The sequence below is a fragment of the Typopeltis vanoorti genome, chromosome 24, assembly GCF_054136105.1.
Source record: "Typopeltis vanoorti isolate ZY-2024b chromosome 24, IOZ_Tvanoo_1.0, whole genome shotgun sequence".
NCBI lineage: Eukaryota > Metazoa > Arthropoda > Arachnida > Uropygi > Thelyphonidae > Typopeltis > Typopeltis vanoorti.
Window position 1 is genome coordinate 9,418,340 of NC_143572.1, and position 25,380 is coordinate 9,443,719.

General features: G+C 36.1%; 1 protein-coding gene across 2 annotated transcripts in view; it reads left to right on the top strand.

The window, feature by feature from the left end:
* The window catches only part of Usp32 (Ubiquitin specific protease 32), an 808,142-nt gene that overhangs the window by 145,766 nt on the left and 636,996 nt on the right, over positions 1 to 25,380 (top strand). The gene's annotated exons all lie outside the window — the stretch shown is intronic.

Genomic DNA, 25,380 nt, shown 5'->3' on the forward strand with positions numbered 1-25,380 from the left:
ATGAAATGGTTTTGAAGATTGAGGTGATTCACCCCAAAATCATTGGAATAAGTGAAATATGGTTGCATGAAGATAATATTCTAACTGGAATGGAAATGGAAGGATGCAGTATTTTTTACAAGGATAGAAAGGACAAGAAGGGAGGAGGACTGCTGCTAATGATGATTATTAACAGGGGAATTATGTCTATATATAAGGTGGACATGAAAGAGGAAAATAGTGGTTAAGATGCAGTGTGGTAACTTGGGTATTCGCAGGAAGACATATTTGATTGGATGTTGCTGTAGGCTCGGGAATGTGGCGGGTGTTGATGAAGAAATGTATAAACAACTTGGATTAGTGAACAAAGGAAGGATAATTATTATGGGTGATTTTAATTATGCAGTATAGATTGGAATGAAGAGATAGCAGTTGGGAATATGGAAAATGAATTTCTCCAGTTCTTGAGAGATAACTCTCTCAGGCAGCACATGAAGTAGGGCATGCGAGAATCAAGAGTTCTAGATCTAATCATTTTATCATAGGATTTAATTGTGAGAGAAGTTTCACACTTTCCCTCAGTTGGCAAAAGTGATCACCTGGGTTGTAACTAGCATATGCAGACTTTTGTGAAGAAAGGATATATGTGGAATTATAAGGCTGGCAATTATGACAAGCTTAGGAGACAGGTTGGAGCTATAACATGGAACGAGGAGTTAAGCGGTAAGAAAATAAATGCTGCATTGGAACTGACAAAGAAATGCATCAATGTGTGAATGTAATCCAAAGGCCAAAACGCTGAATAAGGTAGGTATAAAATGGATGAATGTGGAGCTTAAGCATGAAATCTGGAAAAAGAAGGTACTTTGGAGGAAGTACAAGATGAATAATGGTAATAATCAGTTACATGAAGAGTATAAAGAATAAGCCAGGAGAGTGACTCACAAAAGTGCAGTATGAACAGAAATTGGCAAATCAGGTGAAGAAAAACATTAGAGTTTTTTAGATATGTGGCAAGTAAAAGGAAGAATGATCATGGTAAGATGATGTTAATGGATGAAAGTGTTAGAAAATGGTAACGGCTGAAGAAGACATTGATGATGTATTCAGTGATTAATTTATAAAGGTGTTTCATCCTGATCAAGGTGGAATCATGAGGAACTTAAGTGTAGAGGACATAGGAGAAGATGGCTTAATTGTGAGTGAGCAGGAATATTTGAGAAAATAAATAATGTTGATGTCAATAAGGCAATAGGATTTGATGACATGTCTTAAGGGAATGTTCCAGAGAATTGGCAGTGGAATTAAGAAGTCTTTCAACAGCACAGATTTCAAGGGAGTGGAAGCATGGTAAAATTGTTCTACTGCATAAAAATGATAAGGCTGTAACTTCAAAATATAGGCCAATCTATATATCTGGAGTTGTGGTGAAGGTAGTAGAGAGAGAGAGAGAGAGAGAGAGATTGGTGAGAAGTAGGATACAGAAATGGGTTGATAACAGTAGTGTTCTATGTGGTTGTCAGCATGGGTTTGTTAAAGGGAGATCATGTCTTGCTAACTTATGTACTATAACAAGGTGACAATTATCTTAGACAGGGGAGATGAATATACAACGGTTTACTTGGATTTTGCAAAAGTTTTTGATAGCTGCCATGCAACAAACTATTAAATAAATTGAAACGGATGGGATTGGATAACAGATTTCTGAGTTGGATCAATGGTTGTCAGACAAGAATTAGAAGTGGTATATGGGAGTGCTGTATCCCAAAAGAGGAAGGTCACTAGTGGTGTACTGCAGGGATCTGTTTTGAGACCAATGTTTTTCAATTTTTATGTTAATAATATTGGGATGGGTTTAACTAGTGATATGCAGCTGTTTGCAGATGATACAAAACTGGTACAGCGATTTAGAGTCAAGTGGATGTTACAAAAGGACTTGAATATATTGTATGAATAGGCAGGTAAGTGTAACTGTCAGGTCAATGTTGCAAAGTGTAAGATTTTGAAATCTGGTAAGCAGCAATAGGATGTGAAGTATACACTGAAGACCTCACATCAGATAATGACAATGATGCAGAGGAACCTGACCTGCAGAAATAGAGAGGTTATGAGGCCTTGATCAGGCCTCATATGGATTATTCTGCACAGATTTCTTCACTGTGTTTTCATGGTGACAAGGATGTGTCGTAATGGATTCAGTGAAGATTCACAAAGGTGGTCTTTGGAGTACAAGGACAGATTGAGAGAATGTAAGTTGCAAAATTCTGTGAATATTAGTTTGGTGGTGGGGGGGGGGATATGATTGAGACATATAAGCTAGTTAGGGGTTGTTATCAGGTTGAAATTGGAAGAGATTTTTCATAGAATTTGAGAGGAGGGGGTAGAACAAGAGACCATCAGTGCAAACTGTATAAGGAGGTGTGAGCAGAGGAGTGAGGAGCAGGCTCTTTGCATGGAGAGTGGTTGGTGAGTGCAATGCATGTCCTGAGTGTGTTGTGGATGTAGACACATTATTATTATTACGGGCAACTCCAGGGAGTCGACAGACTCATCGAGGGAGGCCCTAACATCATGTCAAGAACAACTATTCGACATTCACACAGTATCTATTATATTTGAACTCATTCAGAGTCATGGCACCCACAACAGACACTCTGGCAGCTTATTCCACTCATTCACCACTCTCCAAGTAAAAAACCTAGCTCTAACACCCTTGCTAACCACATTCTTGCCCAGCTTCCATGTATGGCCCCTAGTCTTCCCACCACCAGTCCTATTCTCAAAAATATCTTCTGAATTAATCTTATTGAAACTCTTCAGTAATTTGAATGTCTCAATCATATCAACACTTTTCTGCCTATCAACCAATTTCTGCAACCCACAAATCTTCAACCTGTTCTCATAAGCCATTGACCTGCTATCATCTTGGTCACTTGTCTCTGGATCCTCTCCACCTCCTCCCCATCAAGAAGAAACCCTGGCACCCATATCTGGGCACAGTAGTCTAGATAGGGTCTTATCAAGGCTCGATACAGAGGAACAATAACTTGTTTGTCTCTGCCTGTTAAAGTATTTTTCAGCAACCAAGTGATTTGATGAGCTGATTTAGCCACTTTTGCAATGTGCCCCTAAACTTCAACTCACTATCCACCAACACTCCCAAATCCCTGGCCTCATCAGTCTCCTGGAGCACGGTTCCACCAATGTGATATACTGCTGCTAATCTTTTCACCCTAAAATGCATAACCTTACACTTTGCCACATTAAATTGACATCCGTTTTCCTTAGCCCAGTCCTCCAAACTATCCAAATCATCTTGCAAAATTTTGACATCCTGTGCACTCACTATTGCTCTACCCAACTTTGCATCATCAGCAAACAAGTGAACACTTCCTCTCAGATCCTTTCCTATATCGTTAATGAACAAATTGAAAAGCAGTGTTCCAAGAACAGAACCCTGTGGCACACCACTAGTCACAGGCCATCTTTTGGACTCTACTCCTGAATAAACCACTCTCTGATATCTCTCCATCAACCACCCTCCTATCCATCTCACCAACCCTATATCCATCCCCATATGCTGCAGTTTACTGATTAGAATTTCATGTGGTATCCTGTCAAAGGCCTTAGCAAGGTCCAGTAGAATCACTGTAAACCCATTACCCTTATCCGGTTCAGCCATCACTGTGTTATAAAACGTGAGCAAGTTACTGGGGCATGATCTACCTTTCACAAAACCATGTTGTCCTCCATACAGTATCCCATTTTCATCTATCCAATCCTGTATTTTTCTCTTGACTAATTTATCCAAGACCTTGACAACAATTCCTGATATGCTAATCGGTCGGTAATTTACAACAGCAGTCTTGGAACCTCCTTTATGCAGTGGAACTATTTTCCCCTCTTCCCACCCCATCGGGACTAACCCAGACCCCGAGACTCAAATTAAACAAAATGGTCAAGGGCACTGACAATTCTTTAGCTGCTTCACATACGACATGAGCTGGTATACCATCCAATCCCACAGATGTATTGGCATTGAGGTTTTGTAATAGACTATTCACCTCCACTTCATTCACCACAATTCCCATATAATCTATTGGTTCATTCATTCCTGCAATGTCACCACCTGGATGATATACTCTTGCAAAGTGCTCGCTCAGTAATTCAACTATATCAACTGATTCGGTTACCTCCCTACCATCGGCATTCTTTAAAATCATTCTGCCATGTACATTTTTCCTTTTACTTGCTACATATCTAAAAAACTGTTTAGGATTCTCTTTAGCCTGCATGGCCAATGTTCTTTCGTAATCCTTTTTTGCTTTTCTTACCACACTCGTTACCCTTCTGGCCTGCGCTTTATACCGTTCATGTGCCTGCCGGTCACCTTTCTCCTTAAATCCCCCCCATAGTTGTTTCTTTTTTTGCAGCCTAAGCTTAATGGTGTTATTCATCCATTTAACCCCTACTTGATTTATTATTCAGACTCTAGGTATACAGTCAGCCACTGCTTCATGCAAACACTTCTTAACCGCCTCCCATGCACTATTAACTTTTAGCTATTGCAGTTGCACATGCCATGGCACTGAACCAATCAATCTCCTAAGCTTGTCATACTTATCAGCCCAATAATTCCACATGTACCCTGTCTTAATTGTAAATTCCACACCTTTAGCCATCTCCCAAGTCAAGACCCTATGATCACTCTCACCAATTGGTGGCAACGTGGTCATATTCGTTACAGCCAAATTCTCAGATGCAGTTACTAGGTCATGCACTCTCTGACCCCTAGTATTTTCCATTACATGCTGTCGCAGATAGTTATCCCTTAATAACCGCATAAAATCCAATTCCTTCCTCCCATGTGTCCTCTCCTCCTTCTAATCAATGTTACCATAGTTGAAATCTTCCATAATAATTATCCTCCTTCCACTCATTTCTTCTATTTGCTTATGTATACTATCTCCACCATCTATTCCATCACCTGGTCTATAGCAGCACCCAACTGTATATTTTGTTCTGCTATTCAATAGTTTCAATCTCACACCAAATATCCTCAAATGTGCTCTTTTCTCTATCATGCAGTACCACTTCTATTCTTCTTGGCTGTAGCTCATCAGCTATCATCAATAACACTCCTTCCCCCCATTTTATTCTCCCTGTCACTCCTGAACACACCATACCCCTCACATTCAATCCCACTAGCTGTGTCATCTTCTGTCAGCCATGTTTCACTAATGCCAGTAACCTGTGGCCTGGAAGTGCCAACCAAGTCCAAAAATTCTTCCTTCTTGTTTCTAATACTTCTGGCATTAGTATACATGAATTGCAGAAGCCCATTTGTCCCATCCCTATTTTGATGCCTTATACTAACTATCCCATTCTGATTTGTTGTCTTTCGTACTTGCTCGGTCATATTACACACATTCATACACTCAACTGTCTCCCTAAAATCTCGCTCGGGAATATTACACACATTCATACACTCAACTGTCTCCCTAAAATCTGCATATCTACCTCCCCCCCCCCCCCAATAACTCTAGTTTCCCTGATTCTGCACATTCACTTCCACTACATTCGACAACACTTTTCCAAGTCTCCGTACACCAAATCCATTCAAATGTAAACCATCCATCTTATATAAATCCTTTTGCCCATCGAACTCACTCAACACATTCACAAATTCCACACCACTGCTCCTGCATAATTCACTCATAATGTCATTAGCAATTATGGCCCTCCTTCTATACTCTTCGCTGTCATACCGTGGCAGCAGACTCACCATCCTAACTCTCTCACTGTTCTCTTTTGCTACTTTAAGCAATTCCTTCAAATCCTCTCTCATAGCCATTTTGTCTCCTTTCAAATCATTTCTACCTGCTACTACTATCAATTCTTTCACCTGCTGCTTTTGCATTCTAATTGCTTACATCCTTAACGTTCACACCAGGTTGGTACAATTTTGTTAAACTCTCAACTATCACACCTCTTACTAAAGAATCTTCGTACAACACTCGCTCTTTCATTTTGTTTACACTCACTGTCATACTCTTATTTGTCCTGTCATACTTTTGTCGTTTATTAGTCGATATGCTCGGTAAACATTTTTGCCAACTCTCCAGCTGCCGATTTGCCCTGTGTATCACTCCGCGTAACCGTGCGATCTCACTCGTTGCATCAGCCTCGTCATTTTTATTTTTCGTTAATTCATTCGTTCTGTATGTTTACTTTCATTCTCACTTTCAACGCCACTCTCACAGCTATCTGTTACTACCTTGCATTCATACTTCACACACTATTTTCTACATTCTCACTTTCAACAACGATATCATCCTCACGACCTGAAACACTCTTTAAATCCTCACATTCCTTACACTTTTTTGCACACATTCACTCCACTATCATTGTTTAACCAGACTCCAACCGCTCTCCTTAATGCATACATTTCGCATACGGTACTCTGAATCAAATCCTTTAAATTAATATTTTTAAACAAGGATGGCGACCTAGCCGCCATCTTTGTATTTCTCTTCATGGGGGCCATGTGCACAAATAATCTTATCTATCAATTTACTAATTAAAATATTCAGAAAACACACAAAAATCACACAGACATGCTAAGATACGAAAAGTACATAATGCTATGTAAGATTCAAGCAAATTTACCAATTATTACTCAAAATAATGCTTATCTGTTCAGGCTCTCTACAAACACACCATGTAGCCTTCTAGTGGCTATCCAACATTGAATCCACATTGAACCAGTTTAAATCACAGTTGATTGAGCATTGTGTGCCACAATGTGTACCTCCTATGATGTATACCTATGTGTGTACCTCCCATGGAGGTCAGATGTTAATAATTCACAATTATTCAGAAACAGGTCTGTTTTTTGAAAAACTGATAGAGATAAGAATAATGTGCAGAATGAATTATAACCATAATGGCATTATAAGATTAAGTTGATAGTCCTGTGTTATTTCATTATTTATTTTTACGAATATTTAAATTACATTCTTAGTTTTTAATTACACAGCAGTTACTATTACATGTATATATGAGGGAAAACCAGTAAGTTATGAGTAAAGCAGAACAAATGAATAGGAAGTGAATAATTTTCAGTATGCAGCACTGTATGACAGTGTATTGTTAGATCCTAAATGAAGGAATCTTGGAAAAAAATCATTCATTTGGAATCTAACATATAAAACTTGCTGACAAAGAGAAATACCTGCACATCAGCTGTAATTAAAAGTGAAACTTCTTCACTTTATGTTAAATTTGTATTCTTTATTTCAAGTGCCTTATATTTAAGCTGATGTGATTATATTAAGATTTCATTTTTAAGCATGTCTAACAAGAGAGATAATCTGATTTAAATTTAAGCCTCACTTATGCTATGTAAAATTTGCTGTGAGTCATCTAAAAAGTTGCTAAGCAATAATTCCTGGAAGGCATAAAGCTACACGTGTACAGCGTGACGCTAGCGGTAATAGCTTACTTGGAAAATTACGTTGCCATGTATTCTGTGAATCCAAGTATAACAGCGTCGTAAAAGCGAGGGATGAACCCAAAGGGGTGAAAAGATAAGGGCCGTGTGTAAAAAGGGGACTGAGAAAAGAGGGTGCTCTATAGAAGAACATAAGGGGTTGAGCCCGTATCGGAAATCACTCTCTCTGGTCGTAACGTTTTCCTGTTTTGGTGTTCGGAAGTTAGCAGGGAGTTATCGCGTAATGGGGGGATGAAGTCTGTGATAAGATGTCGGACTGCAAGCGTTCTTAAAATGAAGTAGGATTCTATGCAAAGCTGAAGGTAAAAAATCCAGTCCTAGCAGAATCAAGCCGTCGCTGAAAAGTCCCATCGAATTGTTCCTGAAATGCAAAGATTTGAGTCCGTTTTTGGCAGAAGGAATGAAGATAGCGTAACCCCTTCGTTGGCGTATGGACAGCCAATAGATGAGAAGTATCCAGACATACACGTGTAGCAGAACGACGCAGAAAAAGCTTGGTAAGGTGCAATTACTCTAATTTTGTGTGAAAGTTCATTAGAAGAGAGAAGATTGTTTACGAATGTAAAATTAAGAACTGTATTCTAATGAACTCTGTGGACAGTCTCAATTTAGAAAGTTACTCTACTTTGAGAGTAAGAAGAATTGTTTGGAAGAGATCTTTTGTAATTTTGTATATGATAGGATTAACTTGATGCGATAAGAATAGTAGAATTTTGCATCTCGGTAACATTAGAATGTTTGTTAGTTTTCTCTTGCGAGTAATACTACTGAAAGGTATTTAGCTTAACTTCTAGGGGACCTTTGTTACATCCTGAATGAAGCACTTTATTAAAGAAGCGATTCATTCAGGATTTAACAAGTCATAAAAATCAGCTGAGAGAAAAAACTTGTACTCGAGGAGAAGAAATAAAGTACTATCTGTAAATAGAAATAGAATTACCTCCTTTTAGTAGAATTTAATACCATGTAAAGAACTTCATGTATAAATTAGTATTATATGAAATGCATCATGTATACAATGAATGGGTAAATTAGATGTAAACAATAGTCCGAAGGTCACGGGTGGGTCTGAGATATTGACAATCTCGGAAAGCGATGCACATTCGTTTCCTGGAAGTTGCTGATAGTGATCCCGTGATATGACGAAGTGAGTAGCGGGCAGGAAAAATATCGCAGAAAGTAAGAGGGTGCTAAAAAAAGGGGGGGGGGGAGTAAAGGAAGAATAAAAAGGGTTTGCACCCCTTTCTCAAGGCTTTTTTTGCCTATTTTGCTGGATGATGATTCGACTTCTCTCGTGGACCGGTAATTCCTGATGGTGTTTCTTGGCGATAGTTCGATATCGGAAGGTGCTGCTTTCTCTTCAATGTCTGAATTTCTGCCGGTACTAAAGCGTGAGATGTCGGCATATGCTGCCTCCGCTGAAAGTTCTGACGGAATAATATCGCGGACATATGTTATGAACTGGCAGCTAGAAACGAGGATGACCTGAAACAGATCGAGAATAGACAATGGAAAAACTCCAGGTATAGAGCATAGTTTAATCTGATGACCATAGTGACCCACCACGTGGACATAGGCTTATGGAAGTATCGAAAGGTAATCCAAACAAAGAAGGACAGGTCAGATGGACCTGGAGATCCTGCCCCAAAGAAATGGTAAAGTACAGATTTTGTTGTATAATTACCCAGTCGGTAAAAGGGAAAGATCATTGTAATGTAATAATCGAGTATGGACAGTATTTGAGAACTTTAAGTGATTATTTAGCGGTGGCTGATATCCATAAGACAAATTGTTAGGAATGATTATAGATGATTGTGAGTAGCTTAATATGCAAGACTAAAATAGTAGGTAGAAAATTGAGTAGAAGTGTATATTAAGTGTATAAAGTTAGACTTAATTACACTATATGTAATTAAGTCTAACTCAAAAGAAGGATTTATTGTTCATGTATTAGAGTATTAATCAGTTTGAAAAAGTTTGATTTAGCATGTCCTTGAACTAATTGAAAGTGAGATTGGTCTAAGTGTATATTATGTCTTTAGATTCCAATAAATATGTTTTTTCTTTTATACCTGAGTTTTGCCTGTGATATGCACCAAAACTACCACTCATTAATCTGAACCATAGCGGGGGGGGGGATTTAAAGAAAGGCATAGCATGTTATAGAGGTTACGACTGCAAACCAGATACTTAGCCAGAATAGAGCATTTAATTTATGAGTTTAAGCACTAAATTTATTCACCTATGTGCACCAAAGGTCTGGAAAAGTCTCCCTGAATAAGAGTCTCCTCTATTCTAAGATATTGGCTGGCGCAGCTTTAAAAAATAAATTTGTCAATATCTGAAGAGGAGACGGCCCCAGACAGAAATTAGAGGATTCGTTTATTTTAGTAAGGAATGACCTTTAACAGTCAGGGTAAGCACGTGAGTAAAATTAGGAATCGACTAGAGATAAAGAATTTGCTTTCCTTATAGAATGAACACGTAAGAAGTGATACAGATATTAGAGTCAGGGAAATTTTATAAGTCTTGTAGTTATTGTAGAGAGAAAAATTCATAAAGGAAGTAAAAAATTATTTAAGGAAGAACAAATTCCAGGAGTCCCCAAGATGCTATAGCTGCAATAAGTTGGGACATCTAGCCCGTAACTGCTTCAGCAAACAAGGGAATTCAAAGAACTATCGTTTTGAGGCAAAGTCACGTGTATAACAAACAGGAGGGAAGGAAAGGGGGGGACAAAAATCAAAAGGGAAACACGGAATTAACAGTTGAAGGAAGGATATGTGGGAGAAACTTTAGGGCACTAGTAGACACAGGCTCACAGGCTTCTATTATCCCTCCCCGATAACTACTTCAGGGAGATTGAGCCATATATGAAGGGAAGGGTAAAACACCTAAGAAGACCTATCAAGCTTCTGGGAATATCCTCCACTATTACCCAAGCTACTAAATTTGTGAGGCTGAGCGTGAACTTGCCAAAATTTGGAATATCCGTTTGGCACAATTTTATAGTCCTGCCAAGGAACTCTCTTCCTCACCTAAGAGTAATCCTAGGAAGTGATTTCCAATTTAAGTTTGGATTTTCTTGTGATTTCACTAGAAGGGAAGTTTGTTTTCAGAGAAGAAGAAAAGGGAACACAGGGGCCGAAGGGGGATCGCAGGCTAAAGGGGATGGAGACACAGGATTTAACACACTCAAAAATCCGAAACTGAGTGAGGTCTTCCTGTCAAGGACCGTAAAGTTACCTGAGATAATCAAACCAGAGGAAGAAAAGGTTGCAATCTGCGAAAAGAGTGAGAACGGCAAGGACACTCTGGAAATTAACTATGTAGGTGTTAGGCAGACCATAATTAACCCTCTTAGGGAATTCAGGCCCAGAAAGAATGCAAGGTTTGTCCCCCAGAGGATTGAGGGAGAAGCAAAAATAGTTTTTATAAAAGAATTAGAAAAACTTTTTTATATAAAAAGAGGGGGCCTTTGTTAGATCCTAAATGAAGGAATCTTGGAAAGAAATTATTCATTTGGAATCTAACATATAAAACTTGCTGACAAAGAGAAATACCTGCACATCAGCTGTAATTAAAAGTGAAACTTCTTCACTTTGTTAAATAAAATTATTCTTTATTTCAAGTGCCTTATATTTAAGCTGATGTGATTATATTAAGATTTCATTTTTAAGTATGTCTAAAAAGAGAGATAATCTAATTTAAATTTAAGCCTCACTTAAGCAATGTAAAAGTTGCTGTGAGTCATCTAAAAAGTTGCTAAGTAATAATTCCTGGAAGGCATAAAGCTACACGTGTACAGCGTAATGCTAGCGGCTATAGCTTACGTGGAAAATTACAACGTAATTTTCCGAGTAATCCAAGTCTCATGTATTCTGTGAATCCAAGTATAGCAGTGTTGTTAAAGCGAAGGATGAACCCAATGGGGTGAAAAGATAAGGGCCGTGTGCAAAAAGGGGGCTGAGAAAAGAGGGTGCTCTATAGAAGAACATAAGGGGTTGAGCCCATATCGGAAATCACTCTCTCTGGTCGTAACATTTTCCTGTTTTGGTGGTTTTGAAGTTAGCGGGGAATTTTCGCGTAAGGGGGGGTGAAGTCTGTGATAAGATGTCGGACTGCGAGCGTTCTTAAAATGAAGTAGGATTCTATGCAAAGCTGAAGGTAAAAAATCCAGTCCTAGCAGAATCAAGCCGTCGCTGAAAAGTCCCATCGAATTGTTCCTGAAACGCAAAGATTTGAGTCCGTTTTCGGCAGAAGGAATGAAGATAGCGTAACCCCTTCGTTGGTGTATGGACAGCCAATAGATAAGAAGTATCCAGACATACACGTGTAGCAGAACAACACGGAAAAAGCTCGGTAAGGTGCAATTACTCTAATTTTGTGTGAAAGTTCATTAGAAGAGAGAAGATTGTTTACGAATGTGAAATTAAGAACTGTATTCTAAAGAACTCTGTGGACAGTCTCCATTTAGAAAGTTAACATCCTTTGAGAGTAAGAAGAATTGTTTGGAAGGGATCTTTTGTAATTTTGTATATGATAGGATTAACTTGATATGATAAGAATAGTAGAATTTAGCATCTCAGTAACATTAGCATGCAGTTACTGTGTTTAGCATGCTTTATAAGATTTAATTAATTTAGAAAGTGTTAACCTCTTAATTCGAGTTTTACTTAGTATTGAGCATAATTGAGTGTATGATTTTTGTATTGTGTTTTAGATATTCCAATAAACATGTCATATATTTACCTGAACCTGAGTCATGCCTGATTACGATTCCAACTTACCACTTATAAAAATAGAGCCTATTTTGGCATGAAGGATTTAGAGAGTGAATATAATAATAGATTTAAGTCACGACTGCAATAATCGGAATCTATACGGCAGTTTAAATGAGATATTGTGTAAGAAAGCTAAGAATCTAGTATTGTCTCCCTGAGTAAGGATCTTTTCTACTATAGGATACTGGCTGGCACAGCAAAAAATATAAATTTGCCAGTATCCGAAGAGGAAACAATTCTAGATATAAGAATAAGATTAAAGTAAGAGAAGAAAGAATAAATAACAAAAGGTGAATATATAACACTAGAGCAGCCGGTGGGATTTTGATTGTATAAGGTTTTAGGTAAGAAAGGATAGATTTAAGTAAACAACAAATTAAGCATAAATCATATAGATATAGAAACATCGATATAACAGAATGCAGTAGAAGCATGTGCACTTTTTGTGCCTTCTTTCAGCAGTCTAAAATGGCAACCTTGTTTGATTGGACATCTGTCAAACAGCATACTGTTGTGCTGTTTTTGTGAGCAAAACGACTTCCAGCAAAGACATTAATAAAGAGATGTATCTTTTTTATGGCAAGAAGTGTTTGTCACATGCAGCAGTTCACAGCTGTGTCTAGATATTTTTTCAGGAATACTCAACGCTTCACAATAAAGACCTATCTCGTTGCCCTGTTGAGATTACAGCAGAAGCTTCTGTGAGACAGAAGGAATGTATGATATGAGGTGATATTCAAATAATGATGAACAGCATAGTGAGTGCAATAGGTTGGTCTAAGAGTCTAACTTGGAGCATAATGCATGATTATTTAAATTTTCAGGAAGTATGTGCAAAGTGATTGCTCCAAGAACTGATCCCTCATCACCAAATGAAAGTGAATGGGTTTAGCCTTGCACATACCATAAAGGAGATTAAACAGGATTTTTACAGGGGATGAATTGTGGGGTTCATTACTGCCAACCCAAATCAAAAACTGCTTCAGTGCAATGGAAACATCTCACTTCAACAGCAAACAAGAAGTTCAAGGTTATACCATCAGTAGGAAAGCTTATGTGTATGGTCTTTTGGGATTCCCAAGGAGTAATGCTGGCCCATTTTAAGAAGTGTGGTGAAAACTTGAATGTCACATTGTATTGTGCAATTTTATGGAAGCTTTGAGATGCAATTCTCTGAATACTTCCAGGTGTACTGACAAGGGAGTATTGCACCTGCATGACAATCTCATACAGCTATACGAGTCCTGGAGAGAATTCAATAATTTCAGTGGGAACTCCTTCAGCAACCACCTTACAGGCTCAACCCACTCCACATGACTTTCACTCTGTTTAGCCTGCTGAAAAAGCAGCTTAGCAAACAGCATCTTCTTGACAGACTTTTTGCTGATAATTGACAGGTTGAAAATGATGTGTGGAGTTAGTTTACATAACAGGCTGTGGAGTTGACTGAGATTATAATTCTATGCTGCTGGTTTTGAAGGACTGTTGAAGCGATGGGACAGGTGTAGGAATATAAATAAATTAAAAATACCAAGAAATTATATACTTGGTTTAATCCATTATCCAAGTGTGTAAGTAAGCAAAGTTTGCATCTGAAGTATCTTTCAGGACTGGTGCAACTCGTGGCAAAGGTGGTATAAGTTCTCATCACTTGCCTCAGTATCCCATAATGCAAAGCACATCTCCTTGCAGACATGTATAATGCTATGCATTAAGGGAAGTTATGCTATGCATAACTCGCTATCCAGACTGGTTTTGACCTTTATTGAAGTCTCACCAGTGGGAGCCAGACCCAGAAGTAGTGATACTGAGGTGGATGTAATGGAGAAGTCATATTTCCATATACCAGTTGCCAAAAATGTGTCACACCTTATTATTAAAAATACTCTGGATTAAAGATAGATAGTTGTGGAAAAACTTTCAACAACCAAGTGTATGAATTATGCAGAAAAATAATTGTTTTTTTGAGGTTCATAATTTTGCTAGTTTTATGTTTTATAACCATTTGTAACTTACTTATTGACTTTCCTTCATATATTCTCAGTGAGTTGGGTTATTCTCTTAAGCATTGAAACACTGTTTTAGAAGTTTTAGGTTTATTAATAAAGAATAAAAAAATAAAATTTAATATTTTAATTCAGTATTTGGTTTAACAGTAACTGCTGTGTAATAAGTCAATGATAAAGATAACATGGTAAAAGAAGTAATTTGAATAAAAGCATAGGATTTTAAGTAAATAGTCAAATACTTTGACTGTGTTGTTTTAAATCCAGAATTAGTCTCCCTGTTCGAAGTTCTTTTACATCCATACTCATTTATGGCAGGAGTGTTGTGTAAAGCATAGGCAGACTCCTAAAATAATCTGTCATCACTTTAAAGGCATAGTGTTTTTTAGAGTAATAATTCTTCTCCATCTAATTCCAGTAGGGTGTCGAGCATATGCCTTTCTAATCGACTTTGTCCATATTGGCTCATAAATGTATAATTCTGGTATTTTTATTAAGGAATAACTGTTCGTTATTCTAAAGTTAATGTTAGCACAGGAACCTTTGGAATGACACTTTTAAATTACTACATAAATGTTCCCATAAATATGAGTGTCTTTAAAAAAAGTCCCAAAGTACTTTTGCATCACTCATATTTCACCCTTAATGATGGACTTTCCATGCCAAAAATCTGGGAAATTATTGTTAAGAACTGTACTGTTTAATTCTGAAAGTTTTTATAATGTTTTTTTAATCACTCACACACTTCATTCAATCCTTTTTTCCCCCCCTAGCGACTGTAAGAAAAGATTCCATTCTCCATATACCTTCATTGTTGTTTAATTTTCAACTGTATTGCACTGATGATTTTTCACAATACATGTATTGAAATATTTATAGTTAATCAATGTTAAATAATTTTTTCAATCATGTCTACATTTAACTTCAGAATAATATATTATTCCTGTGTTCTTCTCTCTCTGTTTTGCTACACATTACCAGACTGTCCATAATATGAGAATTTATATATTGGCTCATAAATGTATAATTTTGGTATTTTTATTAAGGAATAACTGTTCGTTATTTTATATTGGCATTGTATCTTATATACTCCAGAAACTGATAATGGATGAACTTCATCTTTTGAAAACAAATAAGGGAAGCTAGTTTTAAATTGGTTTATAGAAAGTTTTAAAAATGTATTTATTAAATGTTTAATTTTTTCAGATGCTCCTTTGATATAAAGAACTGCTACCATTTTTGAGTTATTAGTGACAATCTGTTAGTTTGTCTCTTACTAGGTGCAGAGTTAGCAGCCTGTTTATTTTTTTAGAATTATTCATTAAAATGTTTTTTTTTTTTTGAGTAAAATGTCATTTGAACAAATAACTCCAACTTTACATTCTGATATTTTTATTATGCCATATATTTGTCTGGATGGTGGAGATGGTGTGAATAAATGTTCAGATATTGCATAGTATGTGTGAGGTTTTCTCTGTAAAGTAATTTTGAATAAGAACATAGAATACCAAGCAAGCAAGCATTCAAATATCTTAACTGTTTCCTTTTGGAACAGTCAAAGAGTTGTTTTTATGGCATCCTGCTTGAGTCTGGAGGCTAATGTATGTCTCAAAAATGGTAAACAACGGTTTTAATTTTCTAAAGTAAGTTATATTCTATAGATTTGGTTATCTGAGTGTGCTAAAAATATACCTGTCTTGTGTTCATGTGGCCAGTGTAGCATTGCCAAAGGGAGATTTTAATGGGCAAGAACTTATTATATTTTTTTTGTTCAAAAGTTTACACAAAAAAAAAAAAAAAAAGTGAAAAGCATGGTGAGAGAAGAACCCATTGCTATTTGGAGGTAAATTTTATTATGCTATATGAATCCATACCCATATTCAAACATTAATTCATACAACTCTCCTACATAGATATGTGGCATAATAAAAACATCAGCCAATAGTGCTAAATGTTTTCTGAAATGACATTTTATTCCGAAAAGAATTGGAATGTTTTTTTTTCCTATAATGTCACCGATAATGGTTACAATCCTAAAAAATACAGGTTGCTAAACCCTGCACCTAATAGGACATATACTAATAGAGCCATTAGATCACTCCAAAACAATAATAGTTCTTTATATTAAAGATGTATCTGAAAAAAAATTAAAAAAAAACAACAACATTCAGTATATATAGTTCACCCACAGATTAGAGACCCTTCGATACTTCTGCGCATGTCAACAGGAGAATCCATTCCGATAATAGGGTAATCAGTCCATATTGTGGGATGAGTTGTTTATTATTACACATCGGAAAATTAACTTCTCTTTTATGATCATTGTAGTTAACTATGTTGCTTTATAACAGTTGGAAAATTTTACCTATAAAGCACATGATTTCGCATGTTGGCGACCAATTCATACATCCTTCATTTCTTTCTCTCCTTCAGCATGAATCGACTATTCTTGGCAAGTTTCCAAGTGGAGATCTCTAAAGTGTGGGCATACTATACCAATTACAAACTTCAGATAAAACCAATATTAAAACTAACTTCCCTTATTCATTATACAAGAATACCAAGAGAAGTGAAGACATTATTATTATTACGTGACACTTTCAAGGAGTCTAAAGACTCATCGAGGGAGGGCACCTACTCTACAACTCTCCGTCTCCACAACTCAATCCACCAACTACAGCGAACCGCATCATCAACACCATCTGCTGCCTGCCACCACTAGTATTTTCACAGACAATCACAAATATCCATGCCCACAGCAGGATTCGAACCTGCAGCCAAAAGGCTGCAGGTTCGAATCCTGCTGTGGTTCGATACACTATCCACTCACAAACCAGGCCAGCATAAGAAGTTCATCCGTTATTAGTATTTGTAGTATGTAGGACATATATACATTGTGTTAGATCCTGAATAGTGAGCTTTACAAGTAAATTCTTTATTCAGGATTTAACATGATAACTACTACTGACTAAGGAGATATCTGCACATCAGCTAATAATTATGAAGTATTGTTTTATATTTTATAATAATGTGTAGTCTATGTTTGCCATATAGTGAGAGTTACTGTTAGGTTATTTGTAATTCCCATGTAAGCTGTCTAGTACATTGCTATATTCTGAGAATGTTATAAGTAGTAATCCAGAATAATCGCGTATAATCTGTATGAGTCGAGCATAGCGATGGAGTCTATACCTACGCGGAAAAATGGCGTCAGAGCGGCTACCTAGAATAATGTGACCTGACAGATTAGGGAGAGTGTAGGATCACCCAAAGGGCATGAACGATGGGGTTTGTGGGTGAAACCCACATCGAATAGAGGGCACCCGAATAGGGCAAATAAAAGACGAAGCACGCCGTTTTAGGTTTTTTCTTGACCTTTTGATCTTTGGGTGCCGGATTCGAGTTTTAGTGGGAGTTGGTCGGAGGATTCGTGAGAGAGCGGTGGGCCAACTACGATAATGACGGACAGCAGGTTCTTTTCTTGAGAATGCTTGAAGATTTTCAAGCAGAGCTGATCGTGATATGACAGCCTATGTGGAATTGAGCCTTAGCAGAATGTCCCATTGGAGAAAGTTTCCTGCGGAGCGATAGACAGCACGCAACAGTAGGAAACGATTAGAAGAAAAAGCATAGTACATCGCCAGGCGCAAAGACGGCCAAAGAATAGGCAGTAAGGTAATCCAGACCTATATGAGATGGCGGCATGAAATCTGAAAGGATCCGGTAATGTAAGAGTTTTCGTTCTATGTTAAAATTCGTTTAGAAGAACAAGAAATTTGTGTACATTGTAACTAAAGGACACTAGTAGAGAACTTTTAGTGAGAATTTGACTGAATTAATTAAGCCCTTGTGGAACAAAGAAGAGTTGTTAATAGGCAGTAATTTGTGAATGGCTAGACTTGCTTAAATGAAATTTAGAATTAAGATAATTATTGATAGAGTATTAATGAAAGTGTTCTGTGAATAACTTGTGAAAGGAATTATATAGTAGTAGTATTATGCTTAAACCTAATCTTATCCTTTCATAATTGAAGGATTTAACTTGCTCTGATTCATTGTGATTTAGTATAACCCTTCACTTAGAGTGAATTTTGATCCATTGAGTATTTTAACTTACATAGCTGTAAATGTTTTATGTTTTTCCAATAAACATGTTTTGTACCTTATACCTGAGTTTATGCCTAATTACGAATTCAAACCACCACTTATGAAATAGAACCTTTTTGGTGGGAAGGAATTTAGATATAATTGCTTAAGTGAGATTCGGTCTACGACTGCTAACTGAATCTGCACAGTGCTAGCGTGAGATAAAATAACTGTGTGTATCCCTTTAGAATTTAGAAATATTTCCTGAACAAGAGTCTCTTCTGTTATAGGATATTGGCTGGCGCAGCAAAATATAAATTTTGCCAATATCTGAAGAGGAGGTAGATCTGAATTAATATCTTAAGGGCACAACAGTAGATTAGAAGGAGGGTTATTATAGAGGTAGAATAAGATATAATCAAGGGTAAGCAGCGATATAACAATAGAGTAGCCAGTAGGAATTTGATAGTATATGGTTTTAAGTAAGCAAAAGGATAGATTCAAGAAACAGTAAATTAATGTATAATAAGATTAAACTGAAGATTTAACAATAGATTAACAATTAACAATTAATATTTAATATTTAACAATTAACAATTGTTAAATAGTAATTTCTATCTAACAATAGAAATTACTATTTAACAATTGTCAGTATAAACTTTTGTATTATGGGCATTCTGATAGATGGACAAAGTGGATTAGCACACTACATGATTAAAATGTTCAGTTTCTTTAACTTCTGTGTTATTAAATTATTAAAGGTCCTTATTAACATGTACAATCAACATTTAAGTCTGAATGTTGATTGTACATATTAATAAAGTTTAAGTTTTATTCAGATAAAGAACCACCTAAAAGGTGGTTTTTTATCTGAATTATATCAATGGATATTTAGATCATCATCAGTTCCTTATATACAGTACAGGGTGTTCGGGATAAATTTGACATATTTATAATTAATTATATTTTTCCGTAAGTTACATGTATTAACACACACTTCTCTTCATTTAAAAGTTTGGACCCTTCTTCATTCATATACAAGATGTCAGAAAGGATGGATAGCTGGAACCCACCTGAATCATGGAAGAGAATAACTTGTATCATGATGATTCGTGCCCGCCATCAAAATAAGGATATTACGACTGCTGCCCAATGCTCCCTGAATACAGTAAAAACAATCAGGCATGAACTAGAGACTTGCAATGGTGACTACGAGGATGTAGCAAGAAGAAAGATCCCTAGCAGACGATCTGATTGCGTTCGTACAGCAGAATTCCTCGCAAATCTGCAGGAACAGGTGTTGAAGAACCCTGGCATTGGAATTCGGGCTTTGTTCGTGGAGTTGCTAACTGTAGTCAAGCCCTGGATAACAAGGGTAGCCAATGGTAGGCCGTATGTATGGCAGCAGGATTCGGCCCCTTGCCACACCTCTGGGAAAAGTCAAAAATGGTTGTCTGAAAATTTCTACGACTTCACCAGTCCAAATGTTTGGCCTCCAAACTCCCCAGACCTTAACCCCATGGATTATTTTGTATGGGGCGCAGTTGAAAAAGACACCAATCGCACTTCCAGTAATACAAAAGCCCAGTTAATGGATAAAATTAAAACAGTTTTTGCGGCCCTTCCCAGGGAGACTGTAGCATCAGCTTGTTCGAGGTTCCGAAGCAGAATTGAAGCTGTGATCGATGCTAATGGTGGTTATTTTGAGTAAATCTTGTTGATAGTATTGTAATTAACTCTGCCTGTAATGTTTTTTTGTCAATTCATTAAATTTAATAGATACAAAGAAGATTTTCTTTTTCCTTATGAAACTGTCAAATTTATCCCGAACACCCTGTATATCCTCAAGGGCATACAGAATACTGTGATAGTATTACAATATGCACTGACATGATACCACATAACATGGCATCCATGTTACCATTATTTTTATTTTGGAATATATTGAAAAAATCATAGTCAAATTCACTGACCACGATTTTTTTTTTTTTTTTTTTTTCCAAATAGGGAAATTAGATAATGCCTATTAGTGGCAAGGCAAGTACAGGGTGTTCGGGATAAATTTGACAGTTTCGTAAGGAAAAAGAAAATCTTCTTTGTATCTTAAATTTAATGAATTGACAAAAAACATTACAGGCAGAGTTAATTACAATACTATCAACAAGATTTACTCAAAATAACCACCATTAGCATCGATCACAGCTTCAATCCTGCTTCGGAACCTCGAACAAGCTGATGCTACAGTCTCCCTGGGAAGGGCCGCAAAAACTGTTTTAATTTTATCCATTAACTGGGCTTTTGTATTACTGGAAGTGCGATTGGTGTCTTTTTCAACTGCGCCCCATACAAAATAATCCATGGGGTTAAGGTCTGGGGAGTTTGGAGGCCAAACATTTGGACTGGTGAAGTCGTAGAAATTTTCAGACAACCATTTTTGACTTTTCCCAGAGGTGTGGCAAGGGGCCGAATCCTGCTGCCATACATACGGCCTACCATTGGCTACCCTTGTTATCCAGGGCTTGACTACAGTGTTTAGCAACTCCACGTAGCCATCTGAAGTCAACCTGAGGCCCTCTTGGAAAAAATGCGGAGGCATCACATTGCCTTCAGAGGATACACATCCGAAAACCATCACAGTTTGGGGAAATTTAGTCTGCATTACCCGAGGAATGTCCTTTGTACTGTATGCAAGCCATCTGTTATTCTGCGTGTTGTGTTTTTGATCCTGGCAAAAGTTTTTCTCATCGGAAAAGAACCAGATTGTTTGTGGTTCCGCAGGATGTTTCACTTTGCTTAGAAGTTTCTTCGCGTTTATCAAACGTTTTTCACGGGCCTTTTCTGTAAGCAGCTGACCTTTGTGGCGCTTGTATGAGTAGTAGCGGAGGTCTTCATTGAGTGCAAGCTTCATAGTAGAGGCTGCAACATTCATTTCACGTGACAAAGCCCGAATTCCAATGCCAGGGATCTTCAACACCTGTTCCTGCAGATTTGCGAGGAATTCTGCTGTACGAACGCAATCAGATCGTCTGCTAGGGATCTTTCTTCTTGCTACATCCTCGTAGTCACCATTGCAAGTCTCTAGTTCATGCCTGATTGTTTTTACTGTATTCAGGGAGCATTGGGCAGCAGTCGAAATATCCTTATTTTGATGGCTGGCACGAATCATCATGATACAAGTTATTCTCTTCCATGATTCAGGTGGGTTCCAGTTATCCATCCTTTCTGACATCTTGTATATGAATGAAGAAGGGTCCAACCTTTTAAATGAAGAGAAGTGTGTGTTAATACATGTAACTTACGGAAAAATATAATTAATTATAAATATGTCAAATTTATCCCGAACACCCTGTATATGTTGCTTGGGAGTAGAGCAAATCTTTTTGTCTGGTCTCATGGTATAAGAACATATTTTTTGGGGGGTAGCACTTAAATGAAAAAAAAGATGCTAAAACATTCTGTAGTCACATGTTGCTCATGACACTTATTCAAGAGGTTGCACTAATAGAATAGTATAAATAGATATGTCATAATCATTAGTAAGAACTGTGGTCACATGTTATCACTGGAAAAAGATTCCCAAAAGAATATACATCATCCAACATTAGTGTTGGGGTCGAATGCCTTGGGAGCCTTGAGAATGAAGTCATTCCTTATCTATCATTTGAGAACTCGAGAGCATTGAAGATTGTGATAATTTTTGACTCTTGGTGATAAGAATAATTGTTGAAAGGTGTGGATAGCCTATAATTTTTTTTAGGTTTATGAATTATTTTACTAGCAGTGTAGCAATATCTTCAGCCAAAGAGGTTGGTTTAGAAGTTTCTCTTGTTTAGTGATAATTCATTAATTTTGTTAGCTTATATATATCTTAAGTATTCCATAAATTCAAAAAGTGAAATTTTCACCTTTAGACACTGCTTATTAATTGAATCAGTGGGTCAACATTTTATTTCAAACTTTAAGATTGAAGTATCATAAACTTATATTTGAGCAGTGTGACAACTCTTGGAGACGACAACCAACATTAAATGAATTCTGGAAGAGTTATAACCTCAGAGATATTATTATAGATAAAATTGGCAAAGTGTGGGAGAATATGAGTCAGAAATTGCAGTCAGTGTCATGGATAAATTTGTGGCCTCAAGTTGTGCCTGATTTTGAAGTGTTCACATCCACCATATAACAAGAACAAAAAAGAAACTGAAGAAGTAAATATCAGTCTTTAGGTGATATCCAAAGATGTGGAGTTGTTTTGTCAGCCTCATTCCTAAACCTTTTGAAGAAGAAATTCTTAATGTTGACAAAGTTGTACCAGACTCTGCATATGCAAAAGTACCCATGATTCAAAATCTGAAGGAAATGTTGATGAGGCACATGAACTAAAGTCTTCATTAACCATTATGTACATCAGGTATCCAAAGAATTTTTTTACAGATTGTCTCACACTTGATATCAGAAAAGTAGGAAAGTTCTGTTGCTTTCTTCCTCCAAAAATAAGTGAAGTGTGACTCAGGGCCTCAAGTAATTATGAAAATGATCAATGTACTTTATCTAGTAAAACTGACTTTCTGTTATAGGTAATGCCCTTCAGCAGTTTTGCTGAAGATATGCACTATTCATAGTTATCCATCTATTGAACTGTGATTCAATAAAGGAGTTATTTTGTTTTAGAATGCTACTAAAGAAATCATTTTTTCATTTAAACTCTTTGTTATGATTTTCAAGTTTTATTTATTTTTTATTAAAATGCAGTGGATAGTTGTGTATGTATGTTAATTATATTTCATTTTGAGCAAGTTTCCAAAAACAAACATATTTCATTTAAATTTAACTTTTTCAATTTTTTTTTTATATCAAAGTGTAATTTACAATTGTGCTTCACAGTTCCTTTTCTTGAAAAATGAAATTGCTTTATTTTCTTGAACAAGAAATGCATTTTTTAAAATATATTCTCTATTGTAACACTATCTGTATACTGTATCATTCTAGTAGGCAACATAAAATAACATTTAAGTTTATAAGGTAAAGGCTAAACAAAAACAGATGCCAGTTGCTTTGATAATAAAATTCTTTTAATGCAGTGTTATTTATTAACTTACTTTTTTATTTATTTATTTTGTCTCCATTAATCATAGTAATAGGACATCTGCTGCACTTAAATTACATGATTATTAGTCTTCTGTCAACAGTTTTTCCTCTGATAGTATTAATAAGTGATTTGTTAGGTATCCAGTGTGTTTTGAAATATTAAAATTTTAGTCTTTTGCAGTACTGCACTTAGATCTTGCAGTTTTTTCATGTCATCCTTCTATCACATTCATTTGTCTGACCTTGCTTCCATTCTTTTTAAATGATTGTGCTACCTTAGATGAGCTCTGTTCACTCGCATATATTCATGAATACTCACGCTATAAAGCTTCTTTTCAGTACCTTTATTTTTATTATGATTCTGCCATTGATGACATGCATTCTCTCTTCTGATTTTTCTGAGAATTATCATACCTATGGTCTCTACTCTTTAATCAAGTTTATTTCTATCAAATCCATAAATTAAATTTGGTTTAGATGCATACTTGTATACTATTAGTTTAGTGTTTTAACTAATTCCTCTTATTTCATATAAATTTACTCAGCAGATTCCCTAGCAGATCTGCTTTACTTTTTATTTTATCTATATGTATTTTTAATTTACCATCTTCACTAAAAATTACACCTAAAAGCTGAAATATTTGCTATAGGTTCTCCATTAATGCAATTGATGTTTTCTGCATTCCTGCCTATTTTCATAGTGTTTTGCTTAGTTTCATTCCAAATTTATTACACCAGTTGAAGACTTGCACTGTATTTACTTAGGAATATAACATCTATGTAAAGTAAATGATCTAAATTTAATATCTCTAATTTTTATATCATATTTAAATTCAATACAGAAGTGATTTAAGTCAACAGAATATATTTTTATCATTTAAGTCTCAAATTAAGCTTGGCCTCATACAGTTAATTTCCAGATAGGATTACCTAATGATCTGATACACCATTAGAAGGTGAGGATTGGACATTAGGTCATAGGTCTTATTCAGTTTCTATGCATTACTTATAGACTCTGTGGATGTCTTCTTCTAGTTATTCACCGTTGATCCTTATTTTTTATATTTTATAGATTTTCTCTGTCAGTTACTTTATGACCTTTTTTGAATTATTACCTGATTATTTACTACTAAAACTTTATTCTTCATTTACTCAGTCTGTTATCTCAGTTAAGTCTCCTCAGAATCATTTACAAATGATTTCAAATATTAACTTATTGGCATTTTGAAAATGCTAATTCTTTAGTAGTTTCCTAGTTGGCTTCTGACACCATTTTTATGTAAACAAGCATGTTATTCTCTTCTTTCTAATCTTATACATTTTGGTAGATATTATTTCTGGGAAAACTCATTTTAACATTTTGCACTCATTTATACATTTCGTTTAAAATTTTATTAAATAACACTGATAAATTAGTGACTTATTTTAATAACTCTCATATTTTATAATTTATCTGCATAAAGACTATTTTATTATAAGCCTGCAGTTTCTTGAAGGTATTTAGCATCCAACACACAATTTCTATTAATTAGACTGTTCAAGGTACCTACCACTGGTGTTCTAGGTGTTTAAAAGGCTAATTTAAAATTAGAATTTAAATCAGATTTTGGACTGTCTATGTTATTGACATATTATTGACCATAGGGTGTAGGGGAATATTAGATTTAGGAATTTTTTTACTTAATTCCCTTCACTCCACCTGGGAACATAGGTCTTCTACCACCATTTTCCACTGGACTCTGTTTTTGGTTTCTGCTTTTATTTGGTTCCAGTTTTTATTAATATTTGCTATTTCTTTCAGTATTGTTTCAGTAACATCCACATTTCTTTTCCATGTTTCTCTTGGCCTTTCCCATCTTCTTTTACCCTATGGGTTCCAATGTGGAGCTTGTTTTACTATTATTTTATCTTTTTCCCTCAACAC